The sequence below is a fragment of the Pinus tabuliformis genome, chromosome 6, assembly GCF_031772625.1.
Source record: "Pinus tabuliformis cultivar Carrire ecotype Pingquan chromosome 6, CPIR1, whole genome shotgun sequence".
Classification (NCBI taxonomy): Eukaryota; Viridiplantae; Streptophyta; class Pinopsida; order Pinales; family Pinaceae; genus Pinus; species Pinus tabuliformis.
In genome coordinates this window covers 930,069,868-930,088,276 of record NC_142292.1, presented here as the reverse complement: position 1 = coordinate 930,088,276, position 18,409 = coordinate 930,069,868, and the positions used below count along the sequence as shown (strand labels likewise).

Sequence of the window (18,409 nt, the reverse complement as noted above, 5' to 3'; positions counted from 1 at the left end):
TAGGGGGTGATGATGAGCCTCATAAATGGGTAATTATATGGGCTCATTTTACCTCCTAACCTAGTCAAATCAACCATTATCTTAGCTTATTATATGATTTTCTGATTATATTTATGCTTATAGGGTGAGTTGAGTTAGTTATTATGACATGTGGTCTAACATGTATTTAATGCAGATTATTGATGAATTTCGAGGACAGTCAAGGATTTAATGGTCAAAATGCACCAATAACTCGAAGTAGATAGAGGAGAGGACTTATAGGAGGGAATCCCCCTCATTTATTGCTCCACACTTCGAATTCCCCTTCATTCAGCTTGGAGTACAAGCAATCGAATCATGCACTAGAAGGCAGCTGAGCAAGTGGAAGATGATTGAGAGTTATCTTGAGTTTTGGGAGCCAAGCCTCCCTAATTTTAAGGAAGATGTTGGTAGCTTCAGATGTATAAGTAGAGAGGCCTAGGGATTGTAAGCTTGCTATTTTTTGATAATGAAGATGGAATCCTTTTTGAGCTAGCAATGAGTTACCTCAAAGGGCTGAAGCTATTGGGTTAGGGCCTAATCCAAGTAGCCAAGCTTCTCTTTACTTGTATTTGTATGCTTTACTTCAGTTGGTAGAACAGTTTGATGTTAGATGTATTTTCCTTACGGTTAAGAATAGGTTGCTTTTGATAATTTAGTAGTTTGCTTCCATTTGTGCTTTCTGTAGTAGGTTAAGTAGTGATCAGAAAATATTCAAAATGCTAGAAATAGTGCCTTGGCCTCTCTTCCTCCCTCTGGGACCATGATTTGAGGCAGCCCCAAAAACACAGATTTTCCTCATTCATAGGACTTCTAGTGTTTGTAGCTCTTTAGTAGGTTTATAGTCCAGTTTTGCTTTGCTTTAGATCTCCTTTATCATGTTCACTTCCTGATTTTTAATAGCCCTCTTTCATGCTTTCCTTTCTTGTAGCATTTCTCAACAGTTCCTTTCATACATCATAGTTTAGACCATTTTTATGCAAAACTCTATTTTTCCTAGGATGCACTCATTTCATTTGTTGCTTGATTTTCTTGGTCGAATGTCAGTTCCTATGCAGTAAATATCTTCCAGCAGTAGGCCAGCTTACCAGCAATCATGCCCTCCATCTGATCCATGCCCTATAGGTCTCCCAAACTTCGCCTCAATTTTGCCCTATTTCCCTTTATTTTCCACAGAAATTCTTCCTCTCTCCTTGAGCAAACCCAATCATATTTCTCTCTCTTGATGGTTCATGGTAGACCTTAGGTGCCCTAACACCTCATCCCAACCTTCATCCACCTTTTCCACCCACTCTCACACCCTCAAAATAGTGAAAATTTCTCTCGGCCTCCTCTTGTAGGCCTCCTATAGTTTTCCTCCTGTAGTTTCCCTGTGTCCTCCTGTAGTTTTTCCTGTAGGCTTTCTTTTGAAGGTCGAGTGTGGGAAAAGCCTTCAGAAGGCCACCTAAGACCTCCTAGGACCCATCCACACCATCCTACATCCTCCCAAGCTCCAAAACTTCCCTCTAACACCACCTGTTCGCTGCCACACTCACACACAATAAATTAGATGCATGATTAAATTCACATAAAAACACATAAAAATCCAAAAATATGTTTTTCTGCTTATTTACTTCCAGAAATAGCATGGTTAGATGTTGTTTACTTCCTTGAGTAGGTAATGGCATTTCTTTCTTGATTTTCATAGTGTTTTTGGCAGAAGTAGAATTGGCTTGTTAATTAGGCTTTACTAGGTTTTGCTTTACAATCCAGTCTTTCTCCTTTCTGCAATTAGAATAGCATCTGTAGAGTAATATTTCTTTCTTTTCATCACACATAGAGCTTCTTATGAAATCTATAGAAGTTGGCTTGAGCTACTAGTGATCTTGTACTGGCTAACCAAGTGACAACCTGCAGTGAGAACTATTACTTGTGCATACATCACCGACGCTTAAACGTTTGTTACGAACTATTGGATTGATAAAAGTAAAGTTGGAAGCCTAGAAGTTGCAGCAATCTTGCTGCAATATTGGCACTCACCACCAAGTCGTCTACTATACTATATGTATGAGCAGCTCGATCAGAAGTCGAATTACGGCATAATAGTCCCTTGGGGATCTTAGGAATGGCCTCAACTTTAGGTTGAGGGATCTGTAACAAATCATTTGGTGTTGTAAGAGGCTCAACATATGCTTTGGTTTTGGACTCAGTGGCAGACGAAGTCAATGGTTTGTCATATTGACGAGACCGAGTTTGAATGTTGATATCGGAGGGATTAACCTCATCAGAGTTCATCATAAGGATCTGGTAGTCACCAGGACCAGAAGGTTGGGGGGGATGGGCTGCTTGACCTGGCTGAGGTTGAGCAACAAAAAATTCTCGTTGAGGGAAAGGATTTATAAGAACGGTCGATTGAGATGGCACAATATTCTGAGGTGATTGTCGACCTCTAAAAGTTCCTTGAGCTTCCCACATTTGGCGCATTTGGGGTAAGAGAGGACACTCATGTGTATAATGGCCATGTACACCACAACATGCACAAGGCTTGTTCGTACGAATAACCTTGCTCTACTTGGGCTGACTGCCATGTTTCTCATTGTTGGTGTTAGGATGGTTCACTTGGGGTTCACTAGGTTGATTACCTTGATTACACTGGTTACCCTTGTTACCTTTCCCCTTATTCTTTTTCTTCAAAATTTCGGGATTGTCTCACTCTGTTGTTCAAACACTTGACCCTGGGAGGGGTGGATGCTGGGGCTGAGGATGCATGGGAGGCTGCGGCGCTAATGCTAGAGGGGATGAAGCGCTCGACTGTGAATAAGGAGAAGCAATGGTTTGGTAAACAGGTTCGAGACCTGTAAACATGTTGCTAGAAGGAGGGGCATGAGTGTTAGAGGAACTGGTGCCCCTCTGAGGATAGCCATAACTTTGTTGAGTATATGGTGAAGGATGTGAAATGGTTCCAATGATACCATTGATGGCGTGAGACGCCCCCAGTACATTTTCACTTCCAGGACGAGGGAGGTCTCGAATGACGGTATAGACATAACCGGATTACGCATAGATCAAGTAATATCTTGTTGCAGTTTGGAGATATTCTTCCTCGGTTTGAGGAAAATGGGACGTGACATATTTTCCAATGGGTGATAAAAGGCTCCTAAGAAACCAATCTAGGTAGACACGGTCTTCGAAGGGTGGGGCACGACATGTGCTCCTCCTTCGACACCACTCATGAACATGGTCGAAAAGGCGAGTGGCTTCTAGTACGCTTCCACCTTTATAGGAGGATTTTAGCTAAGTGTTGCAGAAACTCAGACTACTCACTTAGCTAAACTCCTCCTATAAAGGTGGAAGCGTACTAGAAGTCGTATGGGGGGCTAAATTCCACTTTTATGAGTAAATCATAGTATATCAAGGCCTAAGCGAGATTAGTTAAAGGTCAAACAACACAGCAAACATCTCTCAGCAAAACCTAGAAACAAATATGATAAAAACCCTGAAACCCTAAAATTGCAGGTGCTGACCTATTTTCAAGTGAGATCGCACTTTTTGGGCTGAAAGGTGCACTCTAGACTCTAGATCGCACTTTTTGGGCTAAAAAGTGTGATTTCTGCTCCTTGATTCCCAGTCAGAAAATCTTGGAAAAAACTGTCGTCTTTGTCGCGGCTGGTTCATGTGACCTGCAGAAAAGACCAGAAAGCTTGCGGAAGTCAAAAATTTAATAGATCTAGGGTTAAAAAGCTAGGAAAAATTAAGAGACTAAAAAAAGAATAAACCCTAAACTAAAAACAAAAGGTCACCTAGGTTTCTAGATCTAAAGTATAAAACCAGTGGAGTCGCCAATTTTGTGATTGGCAACAATCAGAAAATCCCTAGCAGAGTCGCCAATTTTGTTGTAGTGTTTTCTTCTCAAATATGTATGAAAAGAACCCACTTAATATTGTGGATGACAAACAATCTCAAAAATATAAATGGCTACTAAACATTGTATATCTACAACAACTGATAGAAACAAAACCTACCAAAATTCTGATCTATGCCACGATCATAGTTAAACAACAAAAAGAAATAGTAATAACTCCAATCATCTAATGGAAACCAAATATACAAAGAATAATTTTATTATAACACATGTGAATGGAACAAATAAATGTACCAGTCCCTCTCTATGGGATGGGTTCTTGGCTATCCTCAAATGTCTTAAGCTTGTGTAAAGTATCTATCCTCTTTAATGCATAAACCCAGAAAGATATGGTGTGCGACAATGAAAATAATTAGAGTTACTACAGTGAGTGCAACAATGAAAATAATCAAAAGTGAATAATGAATGGAAAACCCTTCTATTTATAACAAAGTATTGAGTTATCCTTGAATAATGAGAAATAATAAAATATTATTAACCCCATTCTTGGAATAACCACTTGGAATATCTTATTATATTTGGTTAGAAGGGAAAAATTATTTAAACTTTTATTTAGAAATAATAAATAAATAAATGATTTGTTTATTATCTCAAGGAATTGGTTAAGGAATAATAAATAAATAATGATTTATTTAATTATTCCTAAGGGATTTAGTCAAATTTGACAAAGAATAATAATTAATTAGTGATTAATTAATTATTCTTAGAGAAAAATAAGATAATTAATGATTTATTTATTTGCCTTTCATGATTGGGTCAAATATGACAAGGAATAATAGTTAAACAATGGTTTTATTAATTATTCCTAGAAGAAAATCGAATAAATAGTGATTTATTTAATTATTCTTCATGGGTTTAACTATAAATTACTTAACAAAGGTGGTTTATTAAGTAATTTCTCACAGTGAAAGCAATTTTACTATGTAAAATTTGCTTGACATGGTGTACTTCGACCATCTAGTAAACTAGGCTAGATGATCACTTTTTTGGTGATAACAACAACAATTAAGATTCAAACCCTAGCTTAGAGCCCTAGTCACACTCATCAAGTTGTCATGCAAACGAATTTGGCTTCCTAGTCTCTCCCTCAAGCCTTGAAAGCAAGCGATTGTGATCAGATCGATATTGTATCAAGCGTGCAACCGGAAAACAGAAACCCTAAACTCGTACAATGTAACATCCCTGGTGAAAATTCCATGTAAAAATGTATATAATCACCATGGTGATGGGACACGTATTCCAAGAAGAATGGTCGAGGAAACATCCTAATGGCTTCTGATTTGGTTTATTATGGCCAAGGTAATTGGCAAAGGCAATGGTTAAGGCTTTAGAAAAGCATGACACATTTATTGGCATTTTATTTATGAAAATAATTTAAACTAGGAGAAAAGAAAGGTGAAAGGTCATAGGTTTCATGTGAGGAGGAAAATGAAGGAAAATAATGGAAAATGAAGAAAATAGAGTCCTCATTAATAAAAAGGCTTCTAAGGATCAGTGGGTAAGTTTTAGTCAGTTTAGTTTTGGAGCTCTCACATTATACTCTCTCTCTCTCTCTCTCATATTCTTAGAGACAGATTTTTCTTGGAGCACTCTTGGAGGGTGTGGCATACTTGGATTCTTGGAGCAAGAAGGCAAAGGAAGAGCAAGAAAGTGCAAGAGGGCATTGGGATGAGCAATAAACTCAGATTTTCTTCGAGGTACTGAGTTGCATGTATGATTTTTTCATTACTTTTGGCATGCATGACACATGCATGTGGCTTATCGGTCATGATCTGTCACTGGCATATAGGGTTTCCTGGATTGACAGTGGATTTTCCTAGCCTTGCCATTTCCTAAAGAGCCATGGTGTTGTGGGTTTATTTTTTTGTTTTTCTAATTGGTTCTCATGTTTCCTTAGATTGAGTTATTAGTTTATGGAGCCTTGGTTGGACAAACACTCTCGAGCCCTTTAATGACTCAAGTTGAGTTACTATTCCTGTAGCCTTGGTTGGAAAGGCACTTTAGAGCCTTGTAACAACTTGAGTTGAGTTACTAGTCCCATAGCCTTGGTTGGACAAACACTCTGGAGCCTTTGGTGGGTTGAGTTACTAGCCATGGAGCCCAGTGTAAGTTGTTGATTGAGTTACTAGTCCTGGAAGTTGTTGATTTGGGGTAGCATCGGATGTGCTTTAGCCTTGAAACTTGGTGGAGAGGCTAAGGAACATGAGATCTCCAATACCCAGAAATGGTTTGGGCATATTCTAAACAGTTTGAGAGATATTAAAATAATTAATATTTTTAATGGAGTCAAATAAAATAGTAATGTGTTTTAATATAAAACTATGTAAGAATGGTCCAAAAGTCATGGATCAAGAAAGAGTTAATCTTAGCCATTGATTAGGGATTTAATCTCGGCTGTTGAATTGTCAACAAGAAAAGTATAAGAGGAGGCTTAAGGGTCACTTCGAGAACACACCAAGTTGATCAAGATTTCGATTTTCTGGGGTAGGGTTTGTTGAGGAAGTCAAAAGAGTGATCAGAGTTGTAGCTGAGGGGCAATTAATACAGAAATAGAGAGGCAGATATAGTACCAGGAGGATCAGCGTAGAAGCTGGGAGAGAGGGACACAGAGCAAGCCAGAGGTTCACGCAGAGCCAGCCAGGGCTCATGCAAAGGCAGCCAAGAGCTACGTAGTGCCTCAAAGAGCCAACTTGGGTGACACAAATGCTCTAAGGGCTTAAGCAGTGCCTCAAGAGGCTAATGCAAGGTGACCTAGGGTGATGTTGGGCAGACACTAGGCCAGAAAGGGTTGACGCAATCCCTAGAGGCTGATGTTGGGGTTTTCGTGGGGCAAATTGGAGCTGGAAGCTATCGGACTGTTTATCCGGGGTTTTAGCTGGAATATCTGTCTCTGAAGGAGAGGTACTACTGTCAAGATATTCTATGTTAGGTGAGACGATTTTGGCACCGATATTGTATTCTGAAACTTCTTAATAATTAGAACCCTCAGATAGCTACACTAGTTTTCCCGCATTGGGTTTTTCCAGGGACATTGGTCCAAAAACAATGGTGTCACTTATGTGCTTATTTTGCTTCCTTCAGTTGATGATCTGTAATGTGTTGAGCATGTACTTGTATTTATTTTCAGTATTTACATGGTAAATAACTTGTTAATTTAACAGAAAAAGTAAGCAGAAATAAATCAAAAAATTACATGAAGGGCTTCTAACAGTTAAACTTAGAAATTCCAAAATGGTATCAGAGGGTGGTTGTACATCATAGGAGAAATGAGGACACCAGCCGAGCAGAGCAGCAGTAGCAGAAAACAGATGTCCTGAGTGACTAAAGCTGTTGCCAGCAGAGAAGCAGCAAGGAAGGGGTGATGCAGTGCCTTCGTCATCAAGTTTGAGTTGAGAAGAGGATCAATGTAGTGGCAGAGGGGAGTAGACTTCACCTACGTAGTTCTCTATCATTGTGATCAGTAAGGAAGGATTGACACATATGGCCAAGAGGTGTGGATTTCGCTAGTGCTGGGATTGCGCAGAGCCTAGAAGCTCTAACCTTCAGTTTGTTGGGGCTTAGGAGGCTGTGGGTAAGTTGTAGAGTGAAGTTGGTGGGGTAATGTAGTCAGAAAAATACCTAACAGGGCAAGACCAAGGAGGAGGGAGTTGTTGCCAAGGATTTCTAGCCAAGAAATCCAGATCAATGATGTTGTTTCACTAACGATCAGAATTGGGGCATCTCGACATTGGTAGAGGGGTTTCCAGGAGGGAAATAGAGGCTCAGAGGGAGTCACACTGAGAAATTCCAGAAGGGAAGTAGAGGAGCAACGAGATGCCAATGAACAAGGTAAGAGACTAGGACAGATGGGACAAAGCCTCAAACTTCATAGTCTGGAAGGCCAGAATCTTGTCTGTTCTTAATAGCAATTGTGTCAAGCACTTTGCTTTAAAGACGATAGCGATCCCAGTTGACCCAGCTGAGAACAAGTGCGAAGAGAAAATGGCAAGGGCCAAGATCATAATACTTGATGGGGTCAAGGACCATGTAGTACGACATATTTCCAAAAAGGACACGGCAAATGAGATGTGGGAGGCCCTAAAGAAATTGTACCAGCATACTTCGGTGCACAGAAGTATGCTACTAGAAAATCAGATGCGGTCATACCAGATGCAGAAGGGAGAAAAGATCGACACCTTCCTCGGTCGATTAAAGGAGATCTGGGATCAGCTGACTTCCATAGGGGCCACGCCGGATTAAGAATTGATGGTGAGAACAACCCTAAACGCAGTCTCAAAAGACTGGGAGGTGTTTGTCCAGAGCATACTAGGTAGGGTGACCCTTCTAGATTGGGAGGAAATGTGGGTGGCTCTTCGTCAAGAAGATATCAGAAGGCTAACCAAGGCAGGAAGCAGAGGTAAGGGGATCATAATCAAGAAGGAGGAAGAGGAGGATGTTGCCCTAGCATCTGAGGAAAAGCAGGAGAAACAAAAGAAGAAGGACCTCTCCAAGGTCAAATGCTTCCACTGTGGGGAACTAGGTCACTATGCGAGCCAGTTTCCAAGGAATAAGACCAAGGGAGAGGCTTCTGAGACCAAGGCTACGCCAACAAGGGTGGAGAAAGAAGTGGAGCCAGATGATGATTTTTCCATGAGTGCTCATGTGCCACTTGAGAGGAAGTGGGGAGATATCAAGTTGTAGTCAGACAGACTATAAGCGATGAGGGGCAGGATCCTCGAGGTACCCAACCTCTTGGATTATACCTTGCTACGGGAGCTCCGAAGAGGAGTAGCAGTACTAGCGGATGTTAGTAGAGATGGATGCACATGGAGTGTTAAAGGGAGCTACAGTGCAGAATTCCCAAGACAACATAAGGTAGAAATGCGAGATGCATAGAGTGGTTGCAGCAGTGCAGAGGTCAGAGATGCAACACTTGTCAGTGACAGAGGGAGTTTCAACATCGAGGGTGTCTCTAGCCTGATAGAGATTTCAGAGTTGGGAGATCAGTTACTTACTTCTCAGTAACTAAGTTGTAGTGTAGCAGTTAGCAGTGGCAGTGCTATGGGAAGCATGATGCAGCATCATGAGAGGGATTGCAGTGCAAATGCAGTAGTGGCAGTGGCAGAGCCATGGGTAGCAGCACGAATGTAGAGGGAGTTGTTGTACATATGAAACATTGGTAGTGGCATCGCCATGGGTAGTAGTAAATTATGCAACAACTTTAGAGGATGTTGGGCAGCAGGCCTAGCATCAGCATAAGGACTGATGCCAGATGATCAGGGTGATGTTCAGTTAGGAGTATTACTAGAGCACAGTCCTTGCTAAGAGGGAGTTTTGATTTTGGGTAGCATTGGAAATTCCCTAACCTCTTGAAACTTGGTGGAGAGACTAAGTCACATGAGATCTCAAATACCCAGAAATTGTTTGGGCGGATTCTAAACAATTTGGGAGATATTAAAATAATTAATATTTTAATGGAGTCTGTAAGTCTAAACTTAGGAAAAATAAAATATTAATGTGTATTAATATAAAACTGTGTTAGCTGTTGATTAGGGAATTAATCTCAGCCGTTGAAATGTCAACAAGAAAATTATAAGAGGAGGCTTGAGGATCACTTGGAGAACACACCGAGTTTATCAACATTTCGATTTTCTGGGGCAGGGTTTGCTGAGGAAGTAGAAAGAGTGATCAGAGTTGTAGCTGAGGGGTAGTGAATACAGAAGTAGAGAGGCAGGGATAGTACGAGGAGGATCAGTGCAAAATTCAGGAGAGAGGGATGCAGAGCCAGCCAGAGGTTCATGCATATCCAGCTATGGCTCACACAGAGGCAGCCAGGAGTTGTGCAGTGCCTCAGAGAGCTAGCATAGGTGACACAAAGGCTCTAAGGACTAACGCAGTGCCTTCAGAGTCTAATTTAGGGTGAGCTAGGGTGATGCTGGGAAGGCGCTAGCCCCGAAAGGGCTTACGCAATCCCTAGAGGTTGATGTTGGGGTTTCCATGGGGCAGATTGGAGCTGGAAGCTGTCAAAGTGTTTATCCAGGGTTTCAGCCAGAATATCTGTCTCTGAAGGAGAGGTATTACTGCCAATATTATTCTCTGTTGGGTGAGCTAGTTTTGGCACCCAGTTTGTATTCTGAAATAGCTTAATAATTAAAACCCTCAGATAGCTGCACTGGTTTTTCCGCATTGGGTTTTTCTGGGGACATTGGTCCAAAAACAACAATGTCACTTGTGTGATTTTTTTGCTTCCTTCAGTTGATGATCTGTAACGTGTTAACCATGTACTTGTATTTATTTTCAGTATTTACATGGTAAATAACTTGTTAATTTAATAGAACAAGTAGGTAGAAATAAATCAGAAAACTACATGAAGGGTTTCTAACAGTTAGACTTAGAAATTCCAATAGAAGCTGGGTTGGAACAAATGCTCTCAAGCCGTGGAAGGCTTGGATAGAGACCGACCTAATGTTGGTTTTGTGATGCCCAGCTATGAGTTGGAATCATTATTTGATGGGTTGAGGTGGATGGCCTCTGGAAGCCCTAGATGAGTTTTGATTGATGTGTTCTATGAGATCCCACATTCATGCTTGGAATATGGCATGGAGGTGAATGACAGAAGAGATATTTGGCTTAGCCATTCTACGGTCAGTTTGAATGTGGAAGTCCCATCCCAGGTGTGGTTTTTGTGTCATTAATGAATGGTTATTTCTCCTTGTATTTCTATGACTATTATGATGGATTATATGTGATGTATATGGTTGTGATTTCATTGATATTTCTATCCCTATTATGCTGGTTAAGTAATATGTTTTATGACAACAACTATGTATGGCCCTCATCATGTTTTTACTTGTAAATGAATGAACAATGTATCTATGACCTAATGGATGGAATGGTAGTTATATTGACAAGGAAACAATGCTTAATGGAGAATCGCAAATAAGTATGAGACCCATATGCTCAAATCTTCTATTTACACCTATAGGTTACATATTTACTAAGTTTTTGACAAAATGTTTGTTATGGTTAGGTTTGGTTAGGTCAATCCCTTGATCAAGTTTTATGTTAGAGGATTTTCCTTGGTGTCATTTATTGTCTTGGAAAGTCTTGTCAAGCTCTAGGCATTGGTTTGGATACTAGCCCTGAAAGGTGGCTTAAATCGCATAGTCTCTGGCATAGAATTGGATGAAAAAGATTGCAGTCTCTCCCTTGCATGCATTGTGGGAGAGACAATAGGTTTCCAGTCGCATGCATGCCTTTTCATGGAATCAATTGTGGGTTTAATTAATTTAAATGCTAGGTTAACTCAAGGGTTGGGCACCTGGAGTGGTGGATTAGCTCCTGGGGGTCCTGAAGCACCCGAGGGAGGTTTGTAAGGTCCTGTTTTGTTGACTCCATTTCTTTACGGTTACCTAGGAGGTTGGGTCTTATCATAGTGGTCTCTCATCACATGTTTACCTTGACTTGCCGATTGCTTTGGTAGATGTGGGAGGAGGGTATTAAAGAGTGGTATCAAAGCGTGGTTGCACTCTCCTTGGGCTGTGTGTTGATCATGATTTCATGTCGATTGCATATGTGTTCGTTATTCTTGTAGTCCATGTGCTTGTTGCATTTTCATGGTGTTGGACATGGTTGTAGTGATGTCGCCATGTGAAGGTTGAAGGTGTTGTCGTGGAGTATGCCATCATGAGTGTAAGGTTGTATATGCATTTGTTATGCATGTCAGTGTTCACATATTCTCAAGTGCACATGATGTGGTTGTTGTTGTCATGCATGAGATTATGGTTTGTGCAGTTGTTATGTTCATGCATTGATGACTAGACCCTAGCTAGAATGATGTGTATATGGTTTCGTACTCATGTGTTATATGTCTATATGCAGTTGCTATGCATGCACGGCCTTGGTTATAGTTATGCATGAAATGTAGGTCAAACATGTCTTATGAATTCATGGTATGCAATTTATATTATCATAATGCTCTTGCTACATTATGATGCTAATGTATTGATTGAGATGGGGTAGGAGATGCAAATCATTAAAGTGAAGTTGAAGCATTAGACCTCAAGGCAAGAGCATGTCATCATAGATGTTTGTATGCTGTGCATTCAGGTATGTAGGTTAAGGATTGTTATATGCATTAGGGTTATATAAATTAGGTTTATGTGCATGTCTATTGATTTTATGGTTACATTCATGATAGATGTTAGTTGATTAGTGTAGTTATATGCACATGTGCCAGATAGTCATGAATGACAGTAACCTGTGGTGATAGTCATTTCTATTGTTGTTTTATGTTAGATAACTTGATGAAAATGTTATATGTTGTTGATGAGCATTATATATAGCTTATTGTTGTTATATGCTAGTAAATTTATGGTTAGGGTTATTTCATTAAGATCTTGATGTTATATGTACCATACTAAGTTGGATGGGCCTATGCAGATGGTTAGGGTTATGACATTCATGTATGAGTCGACTTTTTTTGTGACATTGTGTTGTACTAATTTATATTGATTATGCATATGTGATTTCTATGCATGAATGGAAAATTATTATAAGTTTATGATGTGAACATGTTAGTTGGTTACTCTTATGGATATCATGATCATATTCGTGCTTGAGACAATAAGTTGTAAATTTATATCATGCTAACTAGTTTGATTATGCAAACAAGATAGCCTCCCCTGAGATACATTAAGGTATGAGTTTGCTTGTATCATCTATTTTATGTTTGAGTCTTTGATTACATCATTTAGTTGATTTAGTTAACATGGTATGTTTGAAAGTTGTTTGAATGTTTGATGAATTACATAATATGAGTATGTGTTCCAATGATCTTGTTTTATGATGATTGTACTAATAAATATGTGTTGGGACAATTGATATGTACTTGAGTGTAAGTTGGTGACATTTGTAGCATTATGTCTGAGGACTATGAGTGGACTACGGATTATGGCATGATTACTAGTCTTGGTAAAGGTTGATTTAAAATTGATATATATGATTGTCTTGATATTTGGAACATGTGGTTGACATGTGTGAAGAGTTGCAAGAAGCATGCTTGGTATTAGCATGACAATGTAATAGTTGATATGTTTACATAACTAACAGTTGGGTGATGTGACAGTGACAATGCATAGTAAGCCTTGATTGCAACAAGGTAAAAAGGTAAAAGAAAGAAATTGGGAAAGAATTTCTTCAGTGATGTCTGGAAACCAGAATTCCAAACAAATGAGTGCCTCACATACAGGAAGTCTTCTTAACCTTAATTTTGTCTAACACTACGTGGATATGTGCTAGATTCATGAATATGTACTTGACATGTATATTAGCTAGTTTCTAGTTACAGGTGGAGGGAATTGGAGCCCCTTGATAGATGACTTGGATGTGTTCATTTGCAAGCAACGTGCTTGGCAAAACAAGGTAAGATAAATGGTATATTGCTATATTTATTTATGCATTGACATTTATGTGTTTATGGTAGTATAATTTAGGGGAATGCATGGCAAGAGACTTCCATGAAATATTGAAGAAGGCTCGAGTTGAGATTTCCCTGGGAACCATGGGGATTGATTCATAGTGTTTGTTGTCAATCTTGTGCTTTTGATATTTCATGATCTTTTGTGCTTGATTTGCGGCTATTTTTGTGTCTAGTGTATGGCCATACCACTTTGTTTGTGGAGTCATGTTGTTATTGGTTTTCATGGTTTTCTTCTTGTTTGTTTCTTGTGCTTGCATATTGAGTTTTGAGTCTTGGGAATTGGTTCAGAAAGAGGAAAGTTAATGGAGGTGAGGGATAGTTGTGTGGTACCCGAAAGGTAATGTAAGATTCAAATGAAGCACATTGGAAGGTAAGATTATGACAATCAGTTGGACTGGTTGGGTCCATTGTGGTAAATGGATGATGAAAAAATAATCATGGGAAAGGTAATAAAAAAGGGTAATTTGAATGGATTGGAGACGTCATATGCCTTGGATATAATGGGAACTTTCGTTCTCGATGTTGTGCATGTCTTGCGCGCATAAATGGAGTTTTATTAACCTTGACCTTGAGATATTTTAATTATGTTGTGACCATGATTATGTTGATGTGTATATGTGTGTACATGCATGTATGTATGTATGTCATGTATGACAGGTTCATCATGGATCGTGATTATTAAAGCTAAAGTTTATATGTATGTATATGTGCATGTATCTATGTCACTGCCTGACAAGGTCATCAGAAATCGTCCTTATGGAGGAACGATTGCTTACTCACGTGAACGACATAAAGAGGTTCTTGTTTATGAGGAATCATGTGGGAAGTGTAGTCTTGACAAATATACAAGGTCAATATCATGTGGTTATGAGTTGATATTATGTGATTATATTATGTCTATGTTATGGATAGGCTATACCGAGGGTTACATCAAAATTAAAACAAGCAGTGTGATCTGCGGCATGTTGGGACAAGAATGGAGAAGACATTGGAAGCAAGGTTGCTTGGTAGAGACAATGTTCTTAACATGTCACATCTATGATGTTGTACACATGCAGTGTTCTATATATATAGTGTGTGTACATGTTGTTTATGAAATGTTATGTACAGGATGGTATAGATAGTGTTGTGTGAATGTTGGAAATGTGTTGCTATGTACAGATGATGTTATTCACATGTTGGATATGTAGGTACATATGGTGTTGTGTCCATGTTTTACATGTGGTGTTATATACATATGGTGTTGTGTGCATGATCTTACAGGAGGTGTTTTGTGCATGTGGTGTTGTGTACATGTTGTATAATTGGCGTTGCGTGATGGTGGTGTTGTGTACATGTCATACATATGGCATTGTGTACAGGTGGTGTCGTGCAAATGTCGTGTATGTGGTACTATGTACATGTGGTATTGTGTACACATTGTATAGGTGGTGCAGTGTACATGTGGCATTGTATACACGTTTTGCAGGTGGTGTCATGTACATGTGATGTTGTGCACAAGTTGTGCAAGTGGTTACGGTGTATAGGGGGTATTGTGTACATGTGGTACATATGGTACTGGTGTACGTGTGGTATTGCGTGCATGTCGTACATGTTGTGTTGTGTAGATGTGGTACTATGTATGTGCATTGTGTAGTCATGGTACTGTGACATGTGTATGCATTGTGTTGTACTCTGTGTGGGTACATGTATTGTGTGGTGTTGTACATTGGATATTTATGTATGAGTTGTGTTGTATATCAGGTGTATGTGTATGCATTTTGTGGTGTCACATGTTGTGTGCGGATATATGTCTTGTGATATATATTGTGTGCATATACGTGTTGTGTTGTGCCATACACCAAATTTTCGAGTATGTATTGTGTTGTGTTGTACACAGGGTGTAGATGTATGTGTTGTATGTCAGGTATAGGTGCATGTGTTGCATGGTGTTTCATGTCATGTGTGGTTGTATGTGTGGGATGCACACTAAGTGTATGTGCACATGGTTGAGGAGAAGGCATTGCGTGTTTTTTGGGTGTGGAAATCAATTTAGTGTGCATATGGAATAAGGACAAATGTAGAATATAAGAATTTCTTAAAGGATAAGTATCAGTATTTTATTTAGTTTTATTATGCATATAATTTATGATTCTAGTCTATGATGATTACATGTGATCTATGATTCTGGTTTATGATGGTTACATGTGATTTATGATTTTGATCTTTGATGGTTGCGTTTTGCGTTATGATATGATATGTTTATACATGATGATTTGGTCAAAGATGCTAGTTTGACTTGTTGTGAGAGGAAGTAGATAGGATTGTGAGTGTACCTTGTTGATGAGCTACCAATGAGGTATGACCTGAAGTTATTTCAATTTATTTCAATTTATTTTAAATCTAATGGAAGTTATGTGCTTGGTATAGGAAGCATGAAAATGCTCGGTTGGATGGTCGAAACCGACTTCAAGAATTGGCAACAACACCAAAATCAATTGGAAAATGTAGTAGTATGTTGATAAACCACTTCAGGAGGAGGGCCATTGTGGGACATTGGTACCCAATAGTGTCCATTGATTTCCATGAGCACTCTATGACCGATATGATGGTTTTAGGCAGGTATATTCCTTGGTTTTGTATCTTTCGATGTAAGGAAGCCTTGCTAAGAGATGGACTGCCTGAGATGGGGGTGCCAGCAGAACTTGGAATGTGAGTGACTGCACAGAAGGGGTGGCCAGATTTCCCGAAGGACTGTGTAGCAGAGAAGGGAAGGTCACAGATATTTTTTTTTTTTTTGTAATTAGCATTGTGAGATGGAATCAAATGCATAATGGGACTATGCCCTCGAACAATGAGCCAGTAACTATTCACTGAGAGGAAAGTGGTCCTGGATTATAGCGCTTGAAATTGGATGCAAGTTTAGCTTTACAGTGGATTCTGGACTTCCTGGGAAGGAGGTGAATCCTGGTAATAATTTTGGGGTGGAGGTGTGAGCCTCTATATTCCCTTGTTGGAGATCCAGGCATCATATTATTTAATTTGTTGGTTGAGAAAATGTGCATATGTGTATATGTGGTTAATATTGTAAATATTGTAATGAGTTGTGTTATAAATATCCAGTAAATAGTATGTTTTAAATGTTTAGCAGATGGTCATTGCAAATACTACAACGAGTTGTGTTATAAGTATCCATGGGTAGTATGCTTTGTTTTCAGCAGTCTCGTTGGTTATAGGTGTCATTGAACACCAAGGATGATGTTCCTCCAAGGAGGGGGTTTTGTAACAACCCTGGTGAAAATTCCATGTAAAATATATATATAATGACCACGATGATGGGACACATATTCCAAGATGAATAGTGGGGGGGAATCCTAATGAGTGTTGATTCAGTTTATTATCGCTTAGGAAATTGGCAAAGGAAATGGCTAAGGCTTTAGAAAGGCATGAGGCATTTATTGGCATTTTATTTATGAAAATAATGGAAATTAGGAGAAAAGGAAGGTGAAAGGTCACAGGTTGCATGAGGAGGAAAATGAAGGAAAATAATGGAAAATGAAGAAAATAGAGGCCTCATTAATAAAATGGTTTATGAGGATCAGTGGGCGAGACTTGGTCAGTTCACTTTTGGAGCTCCCTCATTATTCTCTCTCTCTCATATTCTTGGAGACTGAATTTTCTTGGAGTACTCTTGGAGGGTGTGGCATACTTGGATTCTTGGAGCAAGAAGGAAAAGGAAGAGCAAGAAAGCGCAAGAGGGAATCAAGATCAGTAGATACATCATATTTTCTTGTAGGTACCGAGGTTCATGTATGATTTCTTCACTAGTTTTTTCATGCATGGTGCATGCATGTGGTTTATTGGTCATGATCTATCACTGGCATCAAGGATTGCCTAGATTGACAGTGGATTTGCCTAGCCTTTCTATTTCCTAAATAGTCATGGCATTGTGTGTTTATTTATTTGTTTTCCTAGTTGTTTATCATGTTTCCTTAGCTTGGGTTGAGTTATTAGTTCCTAGATCCTTGGTTGGACAAACACTCTGGAACCATGTAATGTCTTGGGTTGAGTTACTAGTCCCATAGCCTTGGTTGGATAAATTCTATGGAGCCCTGGAACAATTTGGGCTGAAATACTAGTCCCATAGTCTTGGTTGGACAAACACTTTGGAACCCTTGGTGGGTTGAGTTATTAGTCCCAGAGCCCTAGTTGGACAAATACTATGGAGCTTGGTAAAAGTTGTGGGTTGAGTTACTAGTCCTAGAGCCTTGGTTGGACAAACACTCTGGAGCCCATTGTAAAATGTGGGTTGAGTTACTAGTCCTGGAAGCTAGGTTGGAACGAATGATCTTGAGCCCTAGAAGGCTTAGATAAAGATCGATCTGATGTTGGTTTTGTGATGTTATACCATGAGGTGGAACCACTGTTTGATGGGTTGAGGTGGATGGCCTCTGGAAGACCTAGATGAGTTTTGATTGATGTGTTCTATGAGATCCCACATTCATGCTTGGAATATGGCACAGGGCTGAATGGCCGAAGAGAGATTTGGCTCAGCGATTCTACGGTCGGGTGGAACATGGAAGTCCCATCCCGGGTTTTGTTTTTGCATCATTAATGAAAATTTATTTCTCCATGTATTTATATGACAATTATGATGGATTATATGTGGTGTATACGGTTGTGATACCATTGATATTTGTGTCCCTATTATGTTGGTTATGTATATGTTTTATGATAGCAACTACGTATGGCTCTCATCATTTTTTTAATTGTAAACGAATGAACAATGTATCTATGACCTAATGGATGTAATGGTAGTTAAAGTGATAAGGAAACAATGCTTCAAGGTAAATTTGAGATAAGTATGAGACCCCTATGCTCAGATCCGCTATTTACACTTGTAGATTGCATATTTACCAAGTGTTTGACAAAATATATGTCATGGTTAGGTCAATCCCTTGATAAAGTTTTGTTTTAGAGGATTTGCCTTGGTTTCACTTATTATCTTGGAAAGTCTCATCAAGTTCTAGGCCTTGGTTTGGAGACTAGCC

The 18,409-nt window shown here is 39.3% G+C and overlaps 1 pseudogene; it reads left to right on the top strand.

Annotated features, from left to right (window-relative positions):
- The window catches only part of LOC149261975 (pentatricopeptide repeat-containing protein At5g15010, mitochondrial-like), a 104,179-nt pseudogene that overhangs the window by 71,001 nt on the left and 14,769 nt on the right, over positions 1-18,409 (top strand).